Source organism: Apis dorsata, unplaced genomic scaffold (assembly GCF_000469605.1).
Source record: "Apis dorsata unplaced genomic scaffold, Apis dorsata 1.3 scaffold_254, whole genome shotgun sequence".
Taxonomy (NCBI): domain Eukaryota; kingdom Metazoa; phylum Arthropoda; class Insecta; order Hymenoptera; family Apidae; genus Apis; species Apis dorsata.
The window spans coordinates 253,767-264,234 of NW_006263532.1; the positions used below are offsets into that span (position 1 = coordinate 253,767).

A 10,468-nucleotide genomic window follows, 5' to 3' on the forward strand; every position below is an offset into this window, starting at 1 on the left:
AAAATTATTAGCACTTTATCGCATCGTAAAATTACTTCTCTTCGTTTCTTTTTATGAAGACGCACGAATATTGATCTTATTTAGTAACAATTAACAGAATTACTATTTCTAATTTCTATCAAAAAGAATAAATCGTCTCGAATTCGATTCGCAACCATAATCTCAATCTTGCTGATATATCTAAGGTATAAATAATAATGCTATTAAAAGAAAGAGAGATTCGATGTAAAGAAGAAGATCGAAAAATCCGTAATTCTCTCGAACGAACGAAACGAAGAAATAAATGAAACTCCAGCATCCATCCTGTTAAGGAGTATTGAAATTTCTGTCGGCTCGTGTTCGATCGGAGACACGGTGCATAATCAGTAAGGCGCGTGTACCGAGACATCTACATCATGTCGCGTTTCCAGACCCAGGCCCCGGATTAGACTCGGTGGTCCTGGCACTCGACCGCGGGAAGATATGTGTGTGACCCAGCTGTGATTCTCATTGAGCGCGTTCATCAATCATTTAAATGTAACACACGGTCTGATATCGAGCACCCCTTTCCTGGCTGCAGGCTAACCAACCTCTCTCTCTCTCTCTCTCTCTCTCTCTCTTTCCCCGCTCACTTTGTCTTGACATCTGTCAAATCGTGGCCCAGCCAGCGCCCGCCTATTGTTCCTTTTTCTCTGTCGGCCCAAGCCCTTCCTCCTCCCTTTATTCTCTTTATCTCTTTCGGCTCGTGCATAATTTCGTATGCGCTCCTAAATAAGTCCGCTCGGACAGCCATTACCATTGATACCGAACTGCCTCTCCCTCTTTCTTTTCCATTCGTTGGGTCGCAGCCGAGGCCTACGATGGAACGGGGGGGCGCGAGCANACCCTTCCCTTCCTCGAGCACGCTCGAGCGTGCGCGTGTGCGCGTACGTGTGCGTGGTTCATCGGAACAGGTTCGTGAAATATGAAGACTTTAATCAAACGGATGACAGAAGAAGAGAGGACGAGCGAACCGAAACCGTAGCGATGCGTGGAGCACAATGAAAAATAAATGATCGCTGCGCGGCTTATCAACTCTTTCGCGGGAGCCCGCTTACGTTCAGATAATAACTCGATCGCGATGTCCCTTGCTGAGGTCGACCTGGAGGGTCGACTGGTGGAAAATGGGGTGCGGTCGCTTCCGGAAGCGTTTCATTCGTCGTCGACACTCGGTTTGCAAGTGTGCCAGTTTCGTTCGTTTCGATCAGTGGGAAGTTTCGAAAAAGAAGAGAGTGGAGAGGAATTTTATATTCCGCGGAGCGGAGTAATATAATCAGAAGTTGTGCTCTATAATATAGGTAAGAATTTTTTATGGTAGGTAGATGTAATAATTCATTTTTTTTTTTTTTTGAGATGGGATCATATGCAAGGTTATAAATGGGAATAACGGTGAAATATGGGGGAGAGATTAAAAATTTGTTTTAATAGATATAAAATGTTTAATATGTATTGTCACGATGAATCTTTGATAATTTTTCAGTGTTCGGTGCAGGGGATATATTCGCGTTGAAAATTTTCAGAATTTTATGCATATATATAAATATATATATATATATTTAATAAATATACTAGATTATTTTAAAAGGATGGAAATAATTATAAGCCCCAATTTGCGAGAACGAAGTTCGTTGCCACGAAGGAAACGAAAATCGGATGATCCAATGCAAACAAAGGTGGTGATGTTTATAATGTAATTAGAAGAAGTTGTGGCCGCGGTTTAATAAAGCAAAATTAAGAGAAGGAACACGGAGCGGAGACGAGAATTCCGAGCTAACTTGAACGTGTCCTCAAATATTAAAGTCCAACTTGTACCAATCTTCATTACGCTGCCTGCTCGCGTATCTTCTTCATCTTCCGGTCCAACAATCCTAATGCTTACTGTTTAAGTTAATTTGCAAACTTTTCTATCGTCTATCTTCCGATTAACTTCTTTGAAGAGCGTCGTATACGTTTCTATTAAACCGGATAATTTCGAAAAAATGTAAACGCTGAGTAATGAGTAAAAAAAAAAAAAAAAAAAAAATGGATGGAACGTGAAAATGATGGAATGAAAAATTAAATAACGGGGGTGTGAACCTCACATTTTGCATTCGAGACCAGGGTCCCTCTCGATCGATCAGTCGACACGCTGCATTTTTCACCGGCCCATTGTGCATTAAACATCCGACAAATTGTATCGCGGCGTCAAAGTGATCCCACGACGATTCGTTTGCGCGATCTCACCCCTTCCCAGCATCCAGAATCCACCGTGAACCCCTCGATAAGTCGAATCACTGGGCAAACAGGCACGGGAGGGTCGATGCGATCACCTAGCTACCTCGGTTTGGAAATCTGGTTAAAGCCGTCTGAGTCGATGCCAGATCGAGGGAGAGAGTGTGTGTGTGTGTGTGTGTATGTTGCGCGAATATGTCTGTTCCAAGGGAAATATTTTATTGGAAAATTCACTTATATCTTGTCAAATGTTCGATCGAAATTTAGGTCGATCTTTTTTATAATTTATAATTGATCCTCGGCGAAGACTCGAAGATGTACCTCGGCTGTTTCAAAAGGGGAGAGAGAGATTTCTTATTTCGTGCCAAAGGGGAATTTCCCCGGAGGATTACCCTTAAGAAAATGTGATAAATTCAAAGAAGATTAAAGTTTTGTAATTTTGATTTTATCACGAGTACACGAGAATTGCGATTTTACAGTTGCGGTTAATAAACCGGCTGTTCGAACTGTAAAAATACAAGAAATCAATTACCTTTAACCCCAGAAATCCGAGCTGGCCGCAATTTTTCTCTTTCCACTTTCAGTGATTGCCAAAGAGATTTAGTGCCGCGCCCGAAGTCGTGTTCGTTTAGAGCGAAAGTGTAGCCGCGGGATCCGGTACGAAATTCATTCTCCTGTCTATACTACGTGTATCTATGCGCTGAACACACTCCTGTTTCAGCCATCTTTCCTTGCGCATTCTATTTTTACATAAATTAAAAAGAATCGAAGTATATCGAAAAGGAAAAAAATCTGTGAATAATTATTGGAATTTAACGTAAAAATTGATTTCATGATTTATCTTTATAATTGCTAGCAAAAACGTGTAGATAGTAAATAATAAATATATTATTACATTTACAGGATTACCTCAATCTTAATTATTAATGGATATTAACCCGTATAAAATGGATCCAAGGATACTGGCGAAGGACGAAGAAATGGCAAATTGAAAAATTCAAGAATTCTTCTTTGAAATTGCAGGATATTTAGGATAATTTAATATTCACAGACTTACGGTGAAAATCGAAATCCAATACGCGCAATCGTATCAATGAAATCCGCAAGTTCCGCGCTCGTAAAGATCGTTTCTCCTCCCTTCAATGCAACATCCAACGCCAACTCTAGCAGAAATATCGAACCGTGTATTTGATCAGCCGATGCCTTAGGGAAATTACCAAGCCGCGCTAAGGAAATCCTTCCCACGATTGACGTCCAACAATTTCTGCGCCAATTGCGAGCCATTCTTAACGCGTCTCCCTCTGTCAATCGCCATCACGAAATCCTCGAGCCACGATTGCTTCGACGCTTGACGTCGTTCGATCGATGAGCACGATTGCACGAAATCATAAATTAAAAGAGGTAACGTGGATTTATACGTCTGTTAATTTTATCAAAGTGAGATTTGCCTCGACGCGGGTGATAAACGGGTTCGTTTAACGAATTTGATAACAAACGTTTTGAAAATTTGAGCAATCTTCTCTTCCTTTAGGAATTAAAATCGGCAAATGATCGATTATATTAACAAGGAAATGAAAGAGATATTAATTGGGATATAAAACAAAATTTGTTCATCATTTAATAACTCATCCTATATTCTTAACGCGACGAAATTTTTCAGCGATATTCTTCTATATTTTGAAAAGAAAATCAATATAACTCGACGATTCACACGGATAAACAAATACTGAAGATCTTTATCCCTTCAAGAAATATCCTTTAAAGTTTCGAATAATTTTTAAAAAATCAACCACTCGATCGTTTACCTTTTGAAACCTATAAAGAAAAAAACACGAAATTCGAAATAATTTCCAAAAGAATATTCGAAACGATTCGTCAACACTCTTTAATAAAAGCATGATATATAATCTATGTGATTTCCAATCCATACGCGCTGTATCGCGATAAAATATCGGTATCAAAGGAAGAAGAAAGAGAGAGAAAAAGGGAGACGATTGACACAGGAGTTTAATTATCGCGATCGATCGCGATATACCCTTCTTAATCGGGTGGGCGTGGACACGTCGATCCGGCGAACAAAGAAAGGGACTTTCCTAACAAGCGAACGAGAGGGGGATGTTTTTGCGTGGCATTCAACTCGAGGCTTACGGTCGGCATATAAATTGGGATAAACGCGATGGAATCGCGATTCTCTCTCTCTCTCTCTCTTCATCTAAAGAGATAGAATTCGAACGAATCGAAGAAAACGGGGAAGAGAGAAGAGGAAAAGAAAAGAGAAAGGAAAAGAAAATACTCGAAGAGAGAGGGATTCGCAAAAGGAAAGATCTTAAAATCGGTCGAGCTTAACCAAGATCCCTTTTCGATCTCGTGGTCACGCGTGGCCCGACGCTTGATTAACACGGTCCATTTCCCGGCAAATTGGGAAAACAGAATCGAAGCCGCGATTTTCAACCTCTCCCCTTCCTCCATCGCGCCCATGCAGCGGAGGTTTTTATTTTCAGCTTTTTCGACCGGCAATATGTAGTCTCTATTTTAATAAAGCGAAGAGGATCGCGATGGGATTACCACCCCCTTCCCCCTCTTCTTCCTCGCCTGCTCCCATTTTTTTTCTTTTTTTCTTTTCCTCTCTCTCTCCTTTTTTCCCTTCATTCTTCACCCCCGCCGCACAAAAGCTGCATTTTATGTATGAGCTTTATCGATCGGACAGGGTTATCTTTGATCGTTGTTTAAAGCTATAATCACGTTACGCGCGGGCGGAGGAGAGCTACGTGCTCGAAGCGAGGGTGGGATCCGCGATAAAATTCGCGGCGTGGCGGGAAAATTTTTCAACGGCCGCGCGCCACCCGCCGCTAATGATCGTCGATGTTTCTCTGCGGTATGGTGCAAGAATAAAATAGTCGAGGGGGTGGCGGGGGAGGCAGGAGAGAAGGAAGAGCGAAGGCACGGGGGGGGAACGAAAATAACGAGGACGACGACGGGGCACTCGCCCCGCTTTTACGCCCGGGATTTACATACAATTGGTCGACTCGAGCTTGAGCGTTAAACGTCGAACAAATTCCGCTTTTAATCAACCGTTTGATCGAATCACGGCCGGAATTTCGCCGTACTAATTCACTGTCGTCGTGCGTCGTCCTTCGAGATCACGGAGGACGAGAAATCGGCCTTCGAATCACGGAGTCGGAACGTTTTGATCTGAATCCACCCACCCCCTCCCGCTCCGCTCGAGAACTCGTGATGGGGGAATGGGGGAGGAGGAGGAGGAATGGATAAGGGACAGGAGAGGGTTCGATTAGGATCCAAAGCTGCGGAGGATCGTAATGAAAGCAGGAAATAGGGCTGGAGCAACGTCAAGAATCGGAAGGGTGGTTAGCTCCGAGATTATACGAGTTCCCTCGGCACTGTAGTCTTCCACAAACCTTCCGATACCATCCTACCGGACCAGTATTTTGTTCTCTATCCCTTCCCCTCCCCGCATTAACAATTCCCAGTCTTGGAAAGTGTGTAGGTAACATAAATTTCACCCATGAATGTATATATATACTCTTCGAGAGGGAGAGAGAGTGTAAGAGGGATGGAGAGGAATATACGGAATGGGTATATTCGCAATATTGGTACGAACTTCTTTCTTTCGTTTTCCTCTTTTTCTTCCGACAGATTTCTCTTTTTTTATGTCAATAGAGAGAGAAGAAAAGATTCGTTCCTTTATTTCGTAAAAAATGCGATCGCTCTCGATACATTAAAGTTTGAAAGAGAGTAAAGATTTTTAAAGAAGACGATGAATATTACAAGTTTCGTGTCAAGCAATAATAGCTATAATTTTAAATTTGCCAAATATTTAATTCGATCTACAAAACGATCAATTTACCCAAAAACAATATCAAAGACAATATCACTATTCAATTACCATACCAATTTTCCATTTTTAAATAATTACACAGACAGAATGTAAGCTTCGATGTTCTGCTCAGGAACTCCACAACGTAAACTTTCCACTTGTTAAATATCGAGAAACGAATCACATGTATCACGGTCATCACGCAACACACTCGTTCACCGTTCATATTTCAATTCTCGCATCATTCGAACGGTATAAAAGAGGGGAGTGACGCGAGGAAGCACGCGAGGCGAATCGCAATAAATAAGCGGCGGCCTAAGAAGATTCCATCGGTGGAAGACCGGTTCACCGCACCGCCGCGCCAAAGAACGCCACCCGTCAAAGCGCAATTAAACCGCCCCGGGCTCCCCCGCGGATTATATAGGGGCGAGTTATTGGCTTTATTGGAAATTCGGATGGGCGGATGGTCTTTTCGGTCGGCGATCGGCCCGCTTTTCTTCGGCTCCGAAAACCGTTTATGCGTCGCTTGAACGATGCCCCGGCATGAAAGCTCGACGCTCCACTTTCTCGCCACGAAATTGCACGTGATTAAAGATAATTGGCGCGCTATCGCCCACCCGGCTACCGTTCCACGCGATCAACGACAACCTACCGTTAAACGCTTTTTGATCAGGTACGTGGCTATGGTGTGCACGTAGGTAACCGTGCGCGCCGATGCTTAGCTGTAGTTGTCTGTAAATTTTCGTGGAATTGCTTATGAATTCTAGGAAATTTTAGGATATCAAGTTTGTCGAGTTAAACGTCATTTGGTCAGATATCATGTCACATTTTTGTGTGGATGATTAATCGAAACGATTATTTTACGAAAAATTGTAATCAGAATTAATTGTTAATGAATTCCGCTAAATCTTATATTTTAATATTATAATGATATTATAAGTTTGTGATGAAATGAAATGTAATTTAATTTTTTTGTTTTATCCATAGGTGCATCGTTATCTATCGTTGTTTAGAAAAAAAAAAGAAAGAAAGAAAGAAAGAAACACGATCGCATGATATATAAATCGTTCGATAATGCCTCCATTTGTCCTACACGAATAGTTTGATTACGAGTTGTTAAGAAGAGAAAGGTTAAACGTGGAAGTTTGATTGAGGAAGTTTGAAGTTCAACCCGCGTATTTACTCGAGGTTCGTTCCTCTGGAAACAAAAGTTGTTTCGTGCCTTTTTATTTCGCCCTTTTGTTGTGATTGCGGATCGGGGAGATTGTGAATTTTATTGCCCGTTCGACTCCAATCGTAACTCGTGGGCTATTTGTAGTAAGATTCGACTTAAGTGCTTAATCTTTGGAAGTTGCTACGACCTACGAGGGAATTTTTATGATAAAACGCACTATCGAAGTAAGGATAAATCTGAAGAATCCAATGAACATTCGCACGTTCGTGCTCGTGCACGATCTGGATTGAAAATGGACAATTCCTGCGAGGATTCGATTCCCATGGAAACGATAAATTTGGGACCGGTCAAATGGATCTTACACGAGCCAGGATTTTCTAGTTTCCTAGTTCTTCCCTTCATTCAAATTTTTTAAAATTATTTTAAAAAGAAATTTTGATCGAACAAAGATATGTAAAATATACAGAAAACAATCGTTAAACGATTCGTAGCAGTTTTGTTGATCGAATTTAGATCTTTAACGAATTAAATTTTATTATAAAAGCTGATTTATAAGATCGTTCATCAGGCTTTTACTTTTTAATACTAGTGATTACAAATTTTCCAATGTTACATTTCAAGAGTGAACGTCAATTTTAAATTAAATTCTATCTGCTGTGATAAGAAAAATGATAGTGATAGCGATGACGTTTAATTATCATACTAGAAAAATAATGAAAAGAAAGAAAAATGTACGGAGAATTCGATACGAACGAATCTACGAAACATTGTATTGCAATTCTCTCTCCTATCCTCGTAATTATTTCATCTTGGAGACGGATGACAGAGGATAATTGCGTAGAGAAGTGCGGTGACAAGCGGTCCTCCTCTCGGCGATTGAAGAATTATATACGCGATAAAGTTCCACGTGTGGCATCGTTCGATGAAATATCGCATATCGTGATCACGTGGATCCCCCATCACAGTATACAGATTTCGCGACGACACGTTGCCCGTGACAGCCTAGCCTATTTCGAAGATGACAAAGTGGTTATCTATATTTTTGCCCGGCCGCGTCGAGTGGCCATTAGTCTTCAATCAAATTGGTCTGGAATAAAATTCAACGTATCAAAGTATAATGAATCATAACTCGTTTCGATGCTTATAAGAGATATCGAGATTAGCCTCCGCGACAAAGAGCCTACCTCATTATCAAGAAAATTTCTACTTTTTTATCAGAGAGAAACATGGAGCAGAATAAAGATTTATATCATTTATACATGTGTTTTATAAAAAAAGGTGATAAATGATCGTTTAAAATTTTTAATGGATTTAATTTCCAAAAAAAAAAGAAAATGAAATCGATTTTTATATCAATTACTTGATACAAATTCATTCGCAATTTGTTAATAACATCAACGTTTAGAATTTATTTCGGAGTATCGTTCGACTCGTCCCAATGCCACGAGACATCGAAGCAGAATCGATCTCTAAGGGAGATTTACGTCAATCCAAGAGTAAAGAGGGGAAGGAAAAAAAAATGGTCATCCCTAACCCAAAGCTCACCTATACACTGTCGAAAGGACGTCCACTCGTTCTCGTGCCTACCAATCCTTTTTCGCAATTCCCATTGATTATATCGTTGACGAAATCGTGGCCTTTCCCTCCACGAGAAAGATTCGGCAGCTTGTAACGATCTCCCGTATGTACACACATTGTTTGAGGGCAAAGGACGGCAGAGACGTGGCGAAGAGTTAGCTATGGGGACAGCGTCTAATTATTATCGAGAGAGGCGAACGAAGGAGAACCGGCTGCGTGTCGATCCTTCACGTGTGTCCTCGTGATTGCACATCGCGCTATTGCCTTGTAATCTCACCTCTCTACTCTACCCTTTCACGATTCCTAAGCATTGACTGACCCTGCTCTGCCAAGCTCTCGTTTCTGTCATCGACTGCCCATTACATCGGAATCGTGATACACATCGTCACTTGTCTGCCTATACTTCGGTGCACCTGTTGTCAGTAAGTAATACTTTCTCATTTTTTTGTCTTTTTCTTTTTCAAAGAAAAGAAAAAAATAGATAAAATATATATATTTTTATTTTTATTTCTTTCATAATGTAGCAAGATTTTATAAATGGATTTTTTTTCTAAAAATGGATAATAAGGAATAGTATTTCAAACTATAATATGAAAATAAATTTTTCGTGATGCAGGATAATTGGAACAAGTGAGCAATTAAAGAGAATTTTGATTCTTTAATTTGATTTTACTTTAATCGATAAAGAGATATATTCTTTATCATGTGTGTTTTTTTTAGAAATTTTAAAAGCGATTCGATGTATCAGTGGGCATCATTCTTTCGGAATGAATCTATTACACACACCGTGTGTGTTTTCGTATGCACTGTTGGTTATCGATTAGTTGTAAATTCAAGTATCATCAGTCATGAATTTCGAGCCCATTTCCCATCCCCGTCACTTGCTATCGATCACAGGAAATGTTCCAATATCAGATCAATTACTAAACATCGAACGTTACCCTGAGTTTAGAAATTTGAATATTGTGCCGACCGTGTTAATCCAATTTTGATCGATTATCTAAAATTAAACGTCACAGAATCTCTAGAAAACGTGGTATCTTTCCAGGATCCAAATGGAAGGCGCGAATATTTATTATTAAAATAGATATTTCATTGAAATTTAATAAATTGTTATTATTAGAGAACGAATCGAATTAAGAGACGAATGGAATAAACTTGGAATAAAAATGTGATGACAAATTCAATCGAATTCTTCAGCGTTTCTCAATGAGAATCCCGGTAATTAAAGAATCGAGGGATAATTGAGAACTTTGTCACTATCAGTTTTTCCGTTAATGAGGAGGGAGAATGCAAATTAAAAATTGAAACGCCGATAGCTCGTACGCTCTCACCTCATAATACGTAAATATCACCGTTAATTATTTATTTATTCAGACTCATTAACGTTCCTTCAACTAATATTTATTCCCGCCATTTGATCACTAATTTCGATTTTCTTTTGCAATAGAATCTTGCGATAGAATTAATAAAAAAATATGTCTCGATAAAAGAGATTCCATTATATTTTCAATTCGAGCACAATTCGCTACTGAATGGCGGATTTCATATTTGACCATTGATTTCCTCGAAGAAAGAACCGTTTTAAGAAAAGGATTCAATCTTGTCTTGGATTTGGAGTGGGGAAAAAAAAAAAAAAAAAAAAAAAAAAA

At 39.8% G+C, this 10,468-nt stretch overlaps 2 long non-coding RNA genes across 2 annotated transcripts in view; one reads left to right on the plus strand and one right to left on the minus strand.

The window, feature by feature from the left end:
* Positions 1–4,792, plus strand: part of LOC116185694 — a 14,277-nt gene extending 9,485 nt beyond the window's left edge. Inside the window, exon 3 of the long non-coding RNA XR_004150565.1 lies at positions 4,778–4,792. This is a non-coding gene — a long non-coding RNA (uncharacterized LOC116185694). The remainder of the gene's footprint in view (positions 1–4,777) is intronic.
* Positions 1–10,468, minus strand: part of LOC102676647 — a 19,737-nt gene that overhangs the window by 7,107 nt on the left and 2,162 nt on the right. The window contains exon 2 of the long non-coding RNA XR_421842.2: positions 4,682–4,688. This is a non-coding gene — a long non-coding RNA (uncharacterized LOC102676647). The remainder of the gene's footprint in view (positions 1–4,681; positions 4,689–10,468) is intronic.